We start from the raw sequence: 15238 nt of genomic DNA, 5'->3' as shown, positions 1-15238 counted from the left end.
TGACGTTTGTTTCTAGGTAGAGTGGCCGAGTGGTCTAAGGCGCTGGTTTTAGGCACCAGTCTCTTCAGGGGCGTGGATTCGAATCCCACATCTATCAGCCTATTTTGTTTTCTAAGATTAATAATATGAAGCTTTTGCTTAATAGACTGAGTTTGCTATTGCTTTCAGGTAGAGTGGCCGAGTGGTCTAAGGCGCTGCTTTTAGGCACCAGTCTCTTCGGGGGCGTGGGTTTGAATCCCACCTCTATCAGCCATTTTGTTTTCTAAGATTAATAATATGAAGCTTTTGCTTTATAGACTTAGTTTGCTATTCCTGTGAGGTAGAGTGGCCGAGTGGTCTGAGGCGCTGGTTTTAGGCACCAGACTCTTCAGGGGCGTGGGTTCGAATCCCACCTCTATCAGCCTATTTTGTTTTCTAGGATTAATAATATGAAGCTCATTCTTATTAGTCTGAGGTGACCTTTGTTTCCAGGTAGAGTGGCCGAGTGGTCTAAGGCGCTGGTTTTAGGCACCAGTCTCTTCGGGGGCGTGGGCTCGAATCCCACCTCTATCAGTCCATTTTGTTTTCTAACATTAATAATATGAATCTTTTGCTTATTAGTCTGAGGTGACGTTTGTTTCTAGGTAGAGTGGCCGAGTGGTCTAAGGCGCTGGTTTTAGGCACCAGTCTCTTCAGGGGCGTGGATTCGAATCCAACATCTATCAGCCTATTTTGTTTTCTAAGATTAATAATATGAAGCTTTTGCTTAATAGACTGATTTTTCTATTGCTTTCAGGTAGAGTGGCCGAGTGGTCTAAGGCACTGCTTTTAGGCACCAGTCTCTTCGGAGGCGTGGGTTCGAATCCCACCTCTATCAGCCATTTTGTTTTCTAAGATTAATAATATGAAGCTTTTGCTTTATAGACTGAGTTTGCTATTGCTGTGAGGTAGAGTGGCCGAGTGGTCGGAGGCGCTGGTTTTAGGCACCAGACTCTTCAGGGGCGTGGGTTCAAATCCCACCTCTATCAGCCTATTTTGTTTTCTAGGATTAATAATATGAAGCTCTTTCTTATTAGTCTGAGGTGACCTTTGTTTCCAGGTAGAGTGGCCGAGTGGTCTAAGACGCTTGTTTTAGGCACCAGTCTCTTTGGGGGCGTGGGTTCGAATCCCACCTCTTTCAGCTTGTTTTGTTTTCTTCGATTAATAATAAGTCTGAGAAGACTTTTGATTCCCAGTTAGAGTGGCCGAATGGTTTAAGGCGCTGATTTTTGGCATCAGTCTGTTCGGGGCGTGGGATCGAATCCCACCTCTATCAGCTTGTTTTGTTTACTTCGATTAATAATATGAACCATTTGCTTATTAGTATGAGGTTACTTTTTATCCAGGTAGAGTGGTTGAGCGGTCTAAGGCCCTGGTTTTAGGCACCAGTCTCTTCGGGGGCGTGGGTTCGAATCCCACCTCTATCAGCCAATTTGTTTTCTAGGATTAATAATATGAAGCTTTTGCTTTATAGACTGAGGTTGCTATTGCTGTGAGGTAGAGTGGCCGAGTGGTCTAAGGCGCTGGTTTTAGGCACCAGTCTCTTCGGGGGCGTGGGTTCGAATCCCACCTCTATCAGCTTGTTTTGTTTTCTTCGATTAATAATATGAACCATTTGCTTATTAGTATGAGGTGTCTTTTGTTTCCAGGTAGAGTGGCCGAGCGGTCTAAGGCGCTGGTTTTAGGCACCAGTCTCTTCAGGGGCGTGGATTCGAATCCAACATCTATCAGCCTATTTTGTTTTCTAAGATTAATAATATGAAGCTTTTGCTTAATAGACTGATTTTTCTATTGCTTTCAGGTAGAGTGGCCGAGTGGTCTAAGGCACTGCTTTTAGGCACCAGTCTCTTCGGAGGCGTGGGTTCGAATCCCACCTCTATCAGCCATTTTGTTTTCTAAGATTAATAATATGAAGCTTTTGCTTTATAGACTGAGTTTGCTACTGCTGTGAGGTAGAGTGGCCGAGTGGTCGGAGGCGCTGGTTTTAGGCACCAGACTCTTCAGGGGCGTGGGTTCAAATCCCACCTCTATCAGCCTATTTTGTTTTCTAGGATTAATAATATGAAGCTCTTTCTTATTAGTCTGAGGTGACCTTTGTTTCCAGGTAGAGTGGCCGAGTGGTCTAAGGCGCTGGTTTTAGGCACCAGTCTCTTCGGGGGCGTGGGCTCGAATCCCACCTCTATCAGTCCATTTTGTTTTCTAACATTAATAATATGAATCTTTTGCTTATTAGTCTGAGGTGACGTTTGTTTCTAGGTAGAGTGGCCGAGTGGTCTAAGGCGCTGGTTTTAGGCACCAGTCTCTTCAGGGGCGTGGATTCGAATCCCACATCTATCAGCCTATTTTGTTTTCTAAGATTAATAATATGAAGCTTTTGCTTAATAGACTGAGTTTGCTATTGCTTTCAGGTAGAGTGGCCGAGTGGTCTAAGGCGCTGCTTTTAGGCACCAGTCTCTTCGGGGGCGTGGGTTTGAATCCCACCTCTATCAGCCATTTTGTTTTCTAAGATTAATAATATGAAGCTTTTGCTTTATAGACTTAGTTTGCTATTCCTGTGAGGTAGAGTGGCCGAGTGGTCTGAGGCGCTGGTTTTAGGCACCAGACTCTTCAGGGGCGTGGGTTCGAATCCCACCTCTATCAGCCTATTTTGTTTTCTAGGATTAATAATATGAAGCTCATTCTTATTAGTCTGAGGTGACCTTTGTTTCCAGGTAGAGTGGCCGAGTGGTCTAAGGCGCTGGTTTTAGGCACCAGTCTCTTCGGGGGCGTGGGCTCGAATCCCACCTCTATCAGTCCATTTTGTTTTCTAACATTAATAATATGAATCTTTTGCTTATTAGTCTGAGGTGACGTTTGTTTCTAGGTAGAGTGGCCGAGTGGTCTAAGGCGCTGGTTTTAGGCACCAGTCTCTTCAGGGGCGTGGATTCGAATCCAACATCTATCAGCCTATTTTGTTTTCTAAGATTAATAATATGAAGCTTTTGCTTAATAGACTGATTTTTCTATTGCTTTCAGGTAGAGTGGCCGAGTGGTCTAAGGCACTGCTTTTAGGCACCAGTCTCTTCGGAGGCGTGGGTTCGAATCCCACCTCTATCAGCCATTTTGTTTTCTAAGATTAATAATATGAAGCTTTTGCTTTATAGACTGAGTTTGCTATTGCTGTGAGGTAGAGTGGCCGAGTGGTCGGAGGCGCTGGTTTTAGGCACCAGACTCTTCAGGGGCGTGGGTTCAAATCCCACCTCTATCAGCCTATTTTGTTTTCTAGGATTAATAATATGAAGCTCTTTCTTATTAGTCTGAGGTGACCTTTGTTTCCAGGTAGAGTGGCCGAGTGGTCTAAGGCGCTGGTTTTAGGCACCAGTCTCTTCGGGGGCGTGGGCTCGAATCCCACCTCTATCAGTCCATTTTGTTTTCTAACATTAATAATATGAATCTTTTGCTTATTAGTCTGAGGTGACGTTTGTTTCTAGGTAGAGTGGCCGAGTGGTCTAAGGCGCTGGTTTTAGGCACCAGTCTCTTCAGGGGCGTGGATTCGAATCCCACATCTATCAGCCTATTTTGTTTTCTAAGATTAATAATATGAAGCTTTTGCTTAATAGACTGAGTTTGCTATTGCTTTCAGGTAGAGTGGCCGAGTGGTCTAAGGCGCTGCTTTTAGGCACCAGTCTCTTCGGGGGCGTGGGTTTGAATCCCACCTCTATCAGCCATTTTGTTTTCTAAGATTAATAATATGAAGCTTTTGCTTTATAGACTTAGTTTGCTATTCCTGTGAGGTAGAGTGGCCGAGTGGTCTGAGGCGCTGGTTTTAGGCACCAGACTCTTCAGGGGCGTGGGTTCGAATCCCACCTCTATCAGCCTATTTTGTTATCTAGGATTAATAATATGAAGCTCATTCTTATTAGTCTGAGGTGACCTTTGTTTCCAGGTAGAGTGGCCGAGTGGTCTAAGGCGCTGGTTTTAGGCACCAGTCTCTTCGGGGGCGTGGGCTCGAATCCCACCTCTATCAGTCCATTTTGTTTTCTAACATTAATAATATGAATCTTTTGCTTATTAGTCTGAGGTGACGTTTGTTTCTAGGTAGAGTGGCCGAGTGGTCTAAGGCGCTGGTTTTAGGCACCAGTCTCTTCAGGGGCGTGGATTCGAATCCAACATCTATCAGCCTATTTTGTTTTCTAAGATTAATAATATGAAGCTTTTGCTTAATAGACTGATTTTTCTATTGCTTTCAGGTAGAGTGGCCGAGTGGTCTAAGGCACTGCTTTTAGGCACCAGTCTCTTCGGAGGCGTGGGTTCGAATCCCACCTCTATCAGCCATTTTGTTTTCTAAGATTAATAATATGAAGCTTTTGCTTTATAGACTGAGTTTGCTATTGCTGTGAGGTAGAGTGGCCGAGTGGTCGGAGGCGCTGGTTTTAGGCACCAGACTCTTCAGGGGCGTGGGTTCAAATCCCACCTCTATCAGCCTATTTTGTTTTCTAGGATTAATAATATGAAGCTCTTTCTTATTAGTCTGAGGTGACCTTTGTTTCCAGGTAGAGTGGCCGAGTGGTCTAAGACGCTTGTTTTAGGCACCAGTCTCTTTGGGGGCGTGGGTTCGAATCCCACCTCTTTCAGCTTGTTTTGTTTTCTTCGATTAATAATAAGTCTGAGAAGACTTTTGATTCCCAGTTAGAGTGGCCGAATGGTTTAAGGCGCTGATTTTTGGCATCAGTCTGTTCGGGGCGTGGGATCGAATCCCACCTCTATCAGCTTGTTTTGTTTACTTCGATTAATAATATGAACCATTTGCTTATTAGTATGAGGTTACTTTTTATCCAGGTAGAGTGGTTGAGCGGTCTAAGGCCCTGGTTTTAGGCACCAGTCTCTTCGGGGGCGTGGGTTCGAATCCCACCTCTATCAGCCAATTTGTTTTCTAAGATTAATAATATGAAGCTTTTGCTTTATAGACTGAGGTTGCTATTGCTGTGAGGTAGAGTGGCCGAGTGGTCTAAGGCGCTGGTTTTAGGCACCAGTCTCTTCGGGGGCGTGGGTTCGAATCCCACCTCTATCAGCTTGTTTTGTTTTCTTCGATTAATAATATGAACCATTTGCTTATTAGTATGAGGTGTCTTTTGTTTCCAGGTAGAGTGGCCGAGCGGTCTAAGGCGCTGGTTTTAGGCACCAGTCTCTTCGGGGGCGTGGGTTCAAATCCCACCTCTATCAGACTATTTTGTTTTCTAAGACTAATAATGTGAAGCTTTTGCTTAATAGACTGAGTTTGCTATTGCTTTCAGGTAGAGTGGTCGAGTGGTCTGAGGCGCTGGTTTTATGTACCAGACTCTTCGGGGGCGTGGGTTCGAATCCCTCCTCTATCAGACTATTTTGTTTTCTAAGACTAATAATGTGAAGCTTTTGCTTAATAGACTGAGTTTGCTATTGCTTTCAGGTAGAGTGGCCGAGTGGTCTGAGGCGCTGGTTTTATGCACCAGACTATTCGGGGGCGTGGGTTCGAATCCCTCCTCTGTCAGCCTATTTTGTTTTCTAGGATTAATAATATGAAGCTCTTTCTTATTAGTCTGAGGTGACCTTTGTTTCCAGGTAGAGTGGCCGAGTGGTCTAAGACGCTGGTTTTAGGCACCAGTCTCTTTGGGGGCGTAGGTTCGAATCCCACCTCTATCAGCTTGTTTTGTTTTCTTCGATAAATAAAAAGTTTGAGAAGACTTTTGATTCCCAGTAAGAGTGGCCGAATGGTTTAAGGCGCTGATTTTTGGCACCAGTCTGTTCGGGGCGTGTTATCGAATCCCACCTCTATCAGCTTGTTTTGTTTACTTCGATTAATAATATGAACCACTTGCTTATTAGTATGAGGTGACTTTTGTTTCCAGGTACAGTGGCCGAGCGGTCTAAGGCGCTGGTTTTAGGCACCAGTCTCTTCGGGGGCGTGGGTTCGAATCCCACCTCTATCAGCCTATTTTGTTTTCTAGGATTAATAATATGAAGCTCTTTCTTTTTAGTCTGAGGTGACCTCTGTTTCCAAGTAGAGTGGCAGAGTGGTCTAATTCGCTGGTTTTAGGCACCAGTCTCTTCGGGGGCGTGGGTTCGGATCCCACCTCTATCAGCTTGTTTTGTTTTCTTCGATTAATGATATGAACCATTTGCTTATTAGTATGAGGTGACTGTTGTTTCCAGGTAGAGTGGCCGAGCGGGCAAAGGCGCTGGTTTTTGGCACCAGTCTCTTCCAGAGCGTGGGTTCGAATCCCACGTCTATCAGCCATATTGTTTTCTAAGATTAATAATATGAAGCTTTTGCTTAATAGACTGAGTTTGCTATTGCTTTCCGGTAGAGTGGCTGAGTGGTCAGAGGCGCTGGTTTTAGGCACCAGTCTCTTCGGGGGCGTGGGTTCAAATCCCACCTCTATCAGCCTATTTTGTTTTCTAGGATTAATAATATGAAGCTTTTTCTTATTAGTCTGTGGTGTTTATTAATTCCAGGTATTGTGGCCGAGTGGTCAAAGACGCTGGTTTAAGGCAACATTGTCTTCGGGGGGCGTTGGTTCGAATCCCACCTCTATCAGTCCATTTTGTTTTCTAGCATTAATAATATGAATCTTTTGCTTATTAGTCTGAGGTGACGTTTGTTTCTAGGTAGAGTGGCCGAGTGGTCTAAGGCGCTGGTTTTAGGCACCAGTCTCTTCGGGGGCGTGGATTCGAAACCCACCTCTATCAGGCAATTTTGTTTTCTAAGATTAAAAATATGAAGCCTTTGCTTAATAGACTTAGTTTGCTATTCTAAGGGAGCGGTAGCTCCCTGAGATAAGGCCTGATGACGGCTTTAATGTATAAGGAAGGTTTTTGGATTGGTTTTAACTTTTTTCGTATTAAGTTTATTGTTTCGAAATTTTTCTACTGAACTAAAATCCGGGCCCTTAATATGTGGTAAAAATTTCAAGATGATCCACCTAATAGTTTATTTTATAAAGCATAAAGTTGCTAAGGGTGGTTTTCATTTCCATAAAATTAATCACAGATTTTGGCGAAAAACTAGGGAATCTCCATAGAAATAACATGGGAAATTTTCCAAACTTACCCATTTTGTAACTACACTTACAAAAATAACTATACGTTTGATAGATTTGAAAACGGTCTTAAATGAAAGCCCCATTTTTAAAGTGGGCGCCAATTTTTGTTTCATTAAGAAAAACAAAGTTTAAGTATTGTTATTAATAGTTTTAAGTACCTGCTCCGAATTACGTGGTTTACCTTTAAACTGTGGAACTTAAGACTTTTTTGCTTGGGTTAAGTAATAAGGAAAGTCATTCTAGGACTTACGTCGTTTTACTGCGGATAATCAAATTTGTAGGGCAATTAGCTAGCTTAATTGTCATTATAACTATTGCGCGTCCAACTAATTTAGTTGCGAAGTACAGATTAAACTTAATTAAACAAAATAAGCAATTAAAGATAATTACCAATTATAGGTAATTAAATTTTTACACGAGTCTAAACTATAACATCTGTTTGTGTACAAGTCTACGGAATCTGTTTAAGCGCAGACCTACAGAATATTTTTGTGCAAAGGAGTATAAATTCTCTTTGTGCAGAGGCCTATGCAATCATTTCGTGCACAGGCCTATGGAATATTGTTTTACACAGCCTCTGGAATATTGTTTTACACAGGTCTACGGAATGTTTTTGTGCAAATCTGCATGGAATCCTTTTGAGTATAGGAGTATGGAATCTTCTGTGCACAGGTCTATGGAATTTTTTGTTCATGGGTCTATGGTATATTTATGTGTACAAGTTTGAAGAATCTTTATGTGCACACAAGTCTGAAGAATCTTTATGTGCACACAAGTCTGAAGAATCATTATGTGCACACAAGTCTGAAGAATCTTTATGTGCACACAAGTCTGAAGAATCATTAAGTGCACACAAGTCTGAAGAATCTATATGTGCACACAAGTCTGAAGAATCTTTATGTGCACACAAGTCTGAAGAATCTTTATGTGCACACAAGTCTGAAGAATCTTTATGTGCACACAAGTCTGAAGAATCTTTATATGCACACAAGTCTGAAGAATCTTTATGTGCACACAAGTCTGAAGAATCTTTATGTGCACACAAGTCTGAAGAATCATTACGTGCACACACAAGTCTGAAGAATCATTACGTGCACACACAAGTCTGAAGAATCATTACGTGCACACACAAGTCTGAAGAATCTTTATGTGTCCAAGTGAAAAATCTTTATTTGCACAGGTCTACGACTTCTGTTTGTGCACAGGTCTACGACATCTGTTTGTTCACAGGTCTATGGAATCTGATTTGCTCATTTCTATGACATCTCTTTTTGCGCAAGTCAATAAAATTTGTTTATGCTCAAGTCTAAAACATCTCTTTTTGCGCAAGTCAATAACACTTGTTTATGCTCAAGCCTAAAACATCTGTTTGTGCACAAGTCTAAAGCATCTGTTTTTGCACAAGTCTAAAGTATCTGTTTGTGCACAAGTCTAAATCATCTGTTTGTGAACAAGTCTATAACACCTGTTTGTTATCAATTCTATAACACCTGCTTGTGAACAAGTCTATAACACCTGTGTGTGAACAAGTCTATAACATCTCTTTGTGCACAAGTCTATAACATCTGTTTATTCACAAGTCCATGACATCTGTTGTGCACACGCGAGTGACTTCTGTCTGAGCAAAGGTCTACGGAATATTTTTGAGCACGGGTCTACGTATTATTTTTGTGCAAATGGGTATGGAATCTTTTTGAGCATAAGGGTTTGAAATCTGTTTGAGCATAGGGGCATTGAAAATGTTTGTGCATAACTCTATGGAATCTGATGTGCACATGTCTATAACATCTCTTTTTGCGCAAGTCTGCGACATTTCTTTGTACACAAGTCTGTGATTCTATTTGTGCACAAGTGTATGAAATATTTTTATGCATTGGTGTACGGAATATTTTTATGCACAATTGTACGGAAATTTTTGTGCATAGGTGTACGAACTGTTTTTGTTCACAGGTGTACGGAATATTTTTGTGCATAGGTGTATGGAATATTATGGTGAAAATGGATTTGGAGTATTTTTGTGCACAGGTGTACGGAATATTTTTGTGAAAATGGATACCGAATAATATTGTGCACAGGTGTACGTGATAGTTTTGTGCACAGGTGAACGTGATATTTTTGTGCAAATGGGTAAGGAACATTTTTGAGCATAGGGATATGGAATGTTTTTGTGCAGAGGTCCATGGATTATTTTTGTGTACAGGTATATGGAATGTTTTTGTGCAGAAGTCCGTGGAATATTTTTGTGTACAGGTATATGACTCATGTTTGTGCACAAATCTATAGAATGTTTTGTACACCGGTCTAGGACATATGATTGTGCACAAGTCTATGGCATCAGTTTGTGCAAAAGTCTAAGGTATGTGTTTTTGCTCAAATATTTGACATCTTTTTTGCACAAGTCTATGGTATCTGTGTGTACAGGTCTACAAAATATGTTTGTGCACAAGTCTGAAGAATCTTTATGTGCACAAGTCTACGGAATCTCTTGTGCAAATGTCGATGACATCTCTTTTTGAGGAAGTATGAAATCAGTTTTTTACACAAGCATATGACATCTGTTTGTGCACAAGTCTATAACAACGGATTGTGCAAAACCGTGTGACTTCTGTTTGTGTACAAGTCTGTGGAATCTATTTGTGCACGAGTCTACGTAGTATATTTGTGCGCAAATCTATGGAATCTGTTTATGCGCTAGTCTACGGCATCTGTTTGTGCACGGGTCTACGGAAAATGTTTGTGCAAATGGGTGTGGAATATTTTTGAGCATATATGGGTATGGAATGTTTCTGAACAGGTCCAAGGCATGTTTTTGTGCACAGGTCCATGGAATATTTTTGTACACAGGTCTATGTCACATGTTTATACAAAAGCCAATAGAATATTTTGTGCATAGGTCAATGGAATCGTTTTGTGCACAGCACAGTTTTATGAAATATTTTGTGCGCAGGTCTAGGGAATATTTCTGTGCAAATGGTTATGGAATAGTTTTGTGCTATGGGTATGAAATCTTTATGTACACAGGTCTATGGAATCTTTATGTACACAAGCATATATAATGTTTTGTGCACAGTTCCATGAAATATTTTGTGCACATCTCCATGAAATCTTTTGTGCACAGGTCTATGGAAACTTGATGTGCACAAGTCTATAGAATGTTTTTTGTGCACATGTCTATGACTTCTGTTTGTGCACAAAACTATGGAATCTGGTTTGAACATGTCTATGACATCTGTTGTGCACAAGCCTGTGACTTCCACTTGTGTACAAGTCTACGCAATTTGTTTGTGCACATGGCTACGGAATCTGCGCACAGATCTCCGGAATCTGTTTGTACACAGGCCTACGGCATCTGTTTGTGCACAGGTTTACGGAATCTGTTTCTTTACAGGTGTACGGCATCTGTTTGTGCACAGGCCTACGGCATATTTTTTTGAGCACAGGTCTAGGGAATCTTTTGTGCACTGTTTTATGGAATCTCTTTGGGCACAGGTCTATGGAATCGTTTTGTTCAAATGGGTATGGAATAGTTTCGTGCAAATGGGTATGAAATTGTTTTGTGCAAATGGGTATGGAATCTTTATGGAAACAGGTCTATGACTTCTGTTTGTAAACAAGTCTAAGACTTCTGTTTTTGCACTAGTCCGTGGATTCTGATGTGCACATATCCTTGACATCTCTTATTGCGCAAGTCTATGATGTATTTTTTTGTGCAACCCTGTGACTTCCGTTTGTGTCCAAGTATCCGGAATCTGTTTGTGCACATGTCTACGGTATCTGTTTGTGCACATGTCTACGGTATCTGTTTGTGCACAGGTCTACGGAATATTTTTGTGCACAGGTCTACGGAATATTTTTGTGCACAAGCCTACTGAATCGGTTTGTGCAGAGGGCCAAGGAATCTGTCTTTGCAAAGGCCACTGCATCTGTTTGTGCTCAGGTCTAAAGAACATTTTTCTGCAAATGGATACGGGATATTTTTGTGCAAATGGATATGCAGTACTTTTGTGCACTGGTGTACGAGATTTTCTTGAGCATATTTTTGAGCATAGGGGTATGGAATGTTTTTGTGCAGAGGTCCATGGAATCGTTTTGTGTACAGGTATATAACATCTCTTTTTGCACAAGTTTATGACATCTGTTTGTGCGTAAGTCTATGACATAATTTTGTGCGCAAGTCTATGACATCAGTTTGTGCTCAATTCTAAGGGATCTGTTTTTGCACAATTCTAAGGGATCTGTTTGTGCACAAGTCTACGGAATCTGTTTGTACACAATTATATGACATGTGTTTTCACAAGTCTATGTTATATACGAAATATGTTTGTGCACTCAGGGTGACCACAAATAACCTTGTAATAGTTATAGGAAAATAGGAAATTTACAATTGATTTACAGGAAATTATAGCTGTTACCCGCGGCATCGCTTGAGTGTAGTAAGAACTTCCATCAAGTATGGGTACATTTTACCAAAGAGAATATACCAAGAGGAGCGGAAGCTTTAGCCTTTGCCAAGGCTTTTAAAATTGGTGGCTTTGAGTTTTAGGGAACTACATCAGGTTTCTCGTGATTGGCTTATTCGCTACACCTCTCATTGGTTAGAATATGTCGTCTGCTTATCGAGAAAATTTTAGAGCCGAGTCTTAGTGTTAACAGAAGCTACAGAACAGTTGATTAAATTGTAATGTTTTTGTATTATTAACTTACCTTCAACATTTTTTAAACCATCCCATAGTGTTAACGACATCTTTGTCTGATCAAAGGAAGCTAACCCTACTTTAGCAGACTACGGAATATAGGACGCGAATTTCGCGATCACGTGACTCACCGGAACTAGAACCCTAAAACTCAGGGCTACCAAAAAATGCTAGAGCTTCCGCTCCTCTTGGTATATTCTCTTTGATTTTACTGATTCGACTAATATTTTTGTAGCATCCTAGGAGCGAAGGCACTCGGCGTCGCCCATCAGCTCGTCGGGACATTTTTTATTACTTTACACGCAGACATTCTATAAAGAAAGGTTTTTAAATATCTGGCCGCCATTTAAAATGATGGCAACAAATCGATCCCGAAAGACCAAGACCCGTCTATAGGTTAAAGGAATCCAGTGTACTAAATATTTGTGAAATCGGTTGAAACTCACGGACTTTCTTACAAAGAGAAGATTTGTTACATTTCTGGGCGCCATTTATGAAGATGGCGGCGGATTGGAAAAATCTTTCTTAGTACGCGCCTACTACTTACGAGTAACGTTCCTCCAAATTTTCAGCCTTCTGGGGCCAGCGGTTTGGGCTGGGCGATGATTATCAGTCAGTCTGTCAGTCAGTCAGGACTTTGATTTATATAGATATAGGTGTATAATTAAAAAAACAGGAAAAGACAAGAGAACTACTCTTGAAAAAATAGCAAAATATATGTTGCAAATGTTTTGAAAGTAATAAGTCAAGATTTACAAAGGAGCTTTGGTTTAATTATAACCATAATTTCGTAAGATATGTTACATAAATTTGTCACTGGAAACTGAGAGCTTGTCTCGAAGTGACGTAAATGAAACGTCATAGATTCTCGTAAAGCGACGCCTGATGAGGCCCTGTCAAAGGCTTAGTACAGACTAAATAGGAAGATGGAGTAGAGAATCGTGTGTAGTCAATTCTCGCGTCGTTCTCGAACTAGCTCTCATTAAGTCTCTAGCATTTCGAAATATAGGAAGTGTCATACTTATGGAACGTAATCTTAGAAACATATGCTATAACTTTAAAACATCACAGACTTCCCTGACAAATATTTTTAGAGGCTTCCATAGCTTTGGTGATATATAACAAAACCAAAAGTGAGAGCGCACAAAATATCTCCTATTTCAAAAAATAGGAAAATATAGGAAAATTATCGAAATTATAGGAACTAATAGGAAGACATCCGATAATAGGAAAAATTATAAAATATAGGAAATGTGGTCACCCAGCGCAGGTCTATGGAATATGTTTGTGCACAGGTGTATAGATTGTTTTTGTACACAGGTCTACGTAATAATTTTTTAGCCTGAGTCTTCGGAATCCATTTGTATTATTGCATCCACTGTGCTTTGCACGTGAAAACGACGGGAAGGCAATTTGAGTTGGACTGGGCGTTGAAGCAATCAAGATAAATACTTCTATAATAGCAGAGGTGGATTAGGGGAAGTTATGAACGAGCCATAGGGCTCACTGTGGGGGCATTTTATTTACGAGAGAGAGGAAGAGAAACGGCTGGGTGGGTTAAAATTCCTCCCCTCTATCAACGGAGTAAGATTAAGGTCTCTACCTGGTGGATGTTAAGAGAACTAACACGGGAAATTGAGAAAATGGCTTCCGAAGTTAAGCTTGAAAACTCTTCGCGACCTCTTATAAGTATTAACAGCTCTAAAAGTTATGAAGAAGTATCAACTCAATGTAAGTTTTATTTAATGGTCAAAAAAAATATGAGAAATAAGTCTGTAGGTTGTAACATAGATAAAAAAACCGACAAAAAGTAGCGAAAAATCGGAAAAGATAGCTAAGCCTTTGCCGCGCTTTCAACCCAGTGCTTGACTTTAATAAACCCCGTCACAATACCACCAAAGAAATCGGATGTTAAACGGAAAGGTATTTACCCTGCTTTGGAACTTAAAAATGGGCCACCAACGCTACTCTAGTTTCAGAGGAAGTCACAAAATAGCTGAGATCATTTTTTAATTGTTCTATTAACTTCTTAATAATGGGACGATTGTTCCATTTCTAACTATAAACGACTCTTGACTGAGTAAGCCTTGTACATCATACACTAAAGCAGACGCTATTTTCAATCCGTTAGGTGGCGATATCGTTACCCTGCTATCCTCGCGAATTCTCTCTCATTTTTTTGGGGGGGGGCTTAAAAATAAAGAGTAGCTCTATGTTCCCCCATCGCTTTTATAAAGCATTTGCCCATCCAGAAATTCGGCCTTTTTCGTAACTTCCCCTAATCCACCTCTGATAATAGATGGTTAGGGCCTTGTTAGTTCAAACGTGGTAACTAACAGGGTGAGAAATAAGGCGGTGGCACTGGGCAAATGACCAGTTTAAAAATTGCTTTGACCAGTTTATTTATTAAATGCCTGGGGGTCCAGTGGTCACCGTGACCACTTTTTAAATTCCCCTTCTTTAGTAAAAAATAATTCCCAGAAGTTGGTTATAGAAATTAATGCTTATAAAACAAATAAACGGTATAATAAAACCATCCCTAGAGCCATTTCAGTGGTGCTCTGACCTTGGGTACGTTCAGTAACCCTCTTTGATGGCAGCGCTTACTAAGCGATGTGAGATTTTTCCTACTGTACGCTTTTTCGCGTTTCCGGTTTTGACGTCATGATGCTCAGCGCTTGCCCATCAAAAAAACGATCTAATCGATATGGTTTTTTTGATGGCGTGACTTAGCACTTGATTGTTGAACACTTGACAGAGGAAAATTTGGCGCGGGATTTAAAATTTAAATTCCAATGATGCTATTCCTACAGTAATTGTATTAGTTTTCTTTTCAAAACTACTTCTGCCATTCAAATAGACTGGAATTTTCTTAAAAAAATTCCTTATTTGCGAGCCTAAACGCGTACGTGTAGCTACCTTCCACAGTGCATTATACCAATGCATTGTCAAAGGTGGCTACACGTACGCGTATAAGGGATGCTTAAAACTCTTGGCGCTTTTGAGGGTAATGCGTTTCCCCAAGTCCATTTTCGAAAACAGCGCTAACTTCAAAATGTCACTTTATCGTTCAACAACCTTCTACGTCACTGTGACGTCTCGAGGCCATCAACCAAACATCAAGAAAACAGCGATTTCCTTGAGATTTTCGTTACTGAACGTACCCAGTATATAGAAATATTAAGTGGTCATTGACCAGTTTTTTAATTAAAACCCTTGGGCTCTACTGGTCAAATGACCAGTTTAAAAATTTTCCTTATTTCTCACCCTGGTAACTAACATACGCGCAACACCACAAGACTTAAATGGAGCGCCTGCTTTTCAGTATACGTTTTAAAATACTAGTTTCTAAACAGTTTTAATTCATATTAAGACTGAAGTGACAGATATTAATAAAAACTGTCTTTGTACACAAAGACGCGAAAAAGTAAAAGATAAGTGTAGAAAATTAATTGTTTGAAGTAACAG

At 40.7% G+C, this 15238-nt stretch overlaps 1 long non-coding RNA gene and 32 other non-coding genes across 33 annotated transcripts in view; all 33 read left to right on the top strand.

The window, feature by feature from the left end:
• LOC149632686 (uncharacterized) overlaps positions 1–15238 on the top strand; it is a 356891-nt gene that overhangs the window by 201062 nt on the left and 140591 nt on the right. The window lies entirely within an intron of this gene.
• On the top strand, positions 16–97 carry TRNAL-UAG (transfer RNA leucine (anticodon UAG)). Its single transcript has one exon. It is a non-coding gene; the product is annotated as a tRNA-Leu (tRNA).
• On the top strand, positions 168–249 carry TRNAL-UAG (transfer RNA leucine (anticodon UAG)). The gene has a single exon. It is a non-coding gene; the product is annotated as a tRNA-Leu (tRNA).
• Positions 319–400, top strand: TRNAL-UAG (transfer RNA leucine (anticodon UAG)). The gene has a single exon. It is a non-coding gene; the product is annotated as a tRNA-Leu (tRNA).
• Positions 471–552, top strand: TRNAL-UAG (transfer RNA leucine (anticodon UAG)). Its single transcript has one exon. It is a non-coding gene; the product is annotated as a tRNA-Leu (tRNA).
• TRNAL-UAG (transfer RNA leucine (anticodon UAG)) lies at positions 775–856 on the top strand. The gene has a single exon. It is a non-coding gene; the product is annotated as a tRNA-Leu (tRNA).
• On the top strand, positions 926–1007 carry TRNAL-UAG (transfer RNA leucine (anticodon UAG)). The gene has a single exon. It is a non-coding gene; the product is annotated as a tRNA-Leu (tRNA).
• On the top strand, positions 1364–1445 carry TRNAL-UAG (transfer RNA leucine (anticodon UAG)). Its single transcript has one exon. It is a non-coding gene; the product is annotated as a tRNA-Leu (tRNA).
• On the top strand, positions 1515–1596 carry TRNAL-UAG (transfer RNA leucine (anticodon UAG)). Its single transcript has one exon. It is a non-coding gene; the product is annotated as a tRNA-Leu (tRNA).
• TRNAL-UAG (transfer RNA leucine (anticodon UAG)) lies at positions 1819–1900 on the top strand. The gene has a single exon. It is a non-coding gene; the product is annotated as a tRNA-Leu (tRNA).
• On the top strand, positions 1970–2051 carry TRNAL-UAG (transfer RNA leucine (anticodon UAG)). The gene has a single exon. It is a non-coding gene; the product is annotated as a tRNA-Leu (tRNA).
• TRNAL-UAG (transfer RNA leucine (anticodon UAG)) lies at positions 2122–2203 on the top strand. The gene has a single exon. It is a non-coding gene; the product is annotated as a tRNA-Leu (tRNA).
• TRNAL-UAG (transfer RNA leucine (anticodon UAG)) lies at positions 2274–2355 on the top strand. Its single transcript has one exon. It is a non-coding gene; the product is annotated as a tRNA-Leu (tRNA).
• TRNAL-UAG (transfer RNA leucine (anticodon UAG)) lies at positions 2426–2507 on the top strand. The gene has a single exon. It is a non-coding gene; the product is annotated as a tRNA-Leu (tRNA).
• TRNAL-UAG (transfer RNA leucine (anticodon UAG)) lies at positions 2577–2658 on the top strand. The gene has a single exon. It is a non-coding gene; the product is annotated as a tRNA-Leu (tRNA).
• Positions 2729–2810, top strand: TRNAL-UAG (transfer RNA leucine (anticodon UAG)). Its single transcript has one exon. It is a non-coding gene; the product is annotated as a tRNA-Leu (tRNA).
• TRNAL-UAG (transfer RNA leucine (anticodon UAG)) lies at positions 3033–3114 on the top strand. Its single transcript has one exon. It is a non-coding gene; the product is annotated as a tRNA-Leu (tRNA).
• On the top strand, positions 3184–3265 carry TRNAL-UAG (transfer RNA leucine (anticodon UAG)). The gene has a single exon. It is a non-coding gene; the product is annotated as a tRNA-Leu (tRNA).
• Positions 3336–3417, top strand: TRNAL-UAG (transfer RNA leucine (anticodon UAG)). The gene has a single exon. It is a non-coding gene; the product is annotated as a tRNA-Leu (tRNA).
• TRNAL-UAG (transfer RNA leucine (anticodon UAG)) lies at positions 3488–3569 on the top strand. The gene has a single exon. It is a non-coding gene; the product is annotated as a tRNA-Leu (tRNA).
• On the top strand, positions 3640–3721 carry TRNAL-UAG (transfer RNA leucine (anticodon UAG)). The gene has a single exon. It is a non-coding gene; the product is annotated as a tRNA-Leu (tRNA).
• Positions 3791–3872, top strand: TRNAL-UAG (transfer RNA leucine (anticodon UAG)). Its single transcript has one exon. It is a non-coding gene; the product is annotated as a tRNA-Leu (tRNA).
• TRNAL-UAG (transfer RNA leucine (anticodon UAG)) lies at positions 3943–4024 on the top strand. Its single transcript has one exon. It is a non-coding gene; the product is annotated as a tRNA-Leu (tRNA).
• Positions 4247–4328, top strand: TRNAL-UAG (transfer RNA leucine (anticodon UAG)). The gene has a single exon. It is a non-coding gene; the product is annotated as a tRNA-Leu (tRNA).
• TRNAL-UAG (transfer RNA leucine (anticodon UAG)) lies at positions 4398–4479 on the top strand. Its single transcript has one exon. It is a non-coding gene; the product is annotated as a tRNA-Leu (tRNA).
• Positions 4836–4917, top strand: TRNAL-UAG (transfer RNA leucine (anticodon UAG)). Its single transcript has one exon. It is a non-coding gene; the product is annotated as a tRNA-Leu (tRNA).
• TRNAL-UAG (transfer RNA leucine (anticodon UAG)) lies at positions 4987–5068 on the top strand. The gene has a single exon. It is a non-coding gene; the product is annotated as a tRNA-Leu (tRNA).
• Positions 5139–5220, top strand: TRNAL-UAG (transfer RNA leucine (anticodon UAG)). The gene has a single exon. It is a non-coding gene; the product is annotated as a tRNA-Leu (tRNA).
• Positions 5595–5676, top strand: TRNAL-UAG (transfer RNA leucine (anticodon UAG)). Its single transcript has one exon. It is a non-coding gene; the product is annotated as a tRNA-Leu (tRNA).
• Positions 5882–5963, top strand: TRNAL-UAG (transfer RNA leucine (anticodon UAG)). Its single transcript has one exon. It is a non-coding gene; the product is annotated as a tRNA-Leu (tRNA).
• On the top strand, positions 6186–6267 carry TRNAQ-UUG (transfer RNA glutamine (anticodon UUG)). The gene has a single exon. It is a non-coding gene; the product is annotated as a tRNA-Gln (tRNA).
• Positions 6337–6418, top strand: TRNAL-UAG (transfer RNA leucine (anticodon UAG)). The gene has a single exon. It is a non-coding gene; the product is annotated as a tRNA-Leu (tRNA).
• TRNAL-UAG (transfer RNA leucine (anticodon UAG)) lies at positions 6642–6723 on the top strand. The gene has a single exon. It is a non-coding gene; the product is annotated as a tRNA-Leu (tRNA).

This window comes from Phalangium opilio, unplaced genomic scaffold (genome assembly GCF_054372755.1).
Source record: "Phalangium opilio isolate 3A_F unplaced genomic scaffold, DU_Popi_V2 ptg000098l_1, whole genome shotgun sequence".
Lineage (NCBI taxonomy): Eukaryota > Metazoa > Arthropoda > Arachnida > Opiliones > Phalangiidae > Phalangium > Phalangium opilio.
Note: the sequence above shows the minus strand (reverse complement) of the source record. Positions and strands in the feature narration are given on the sequence as shown.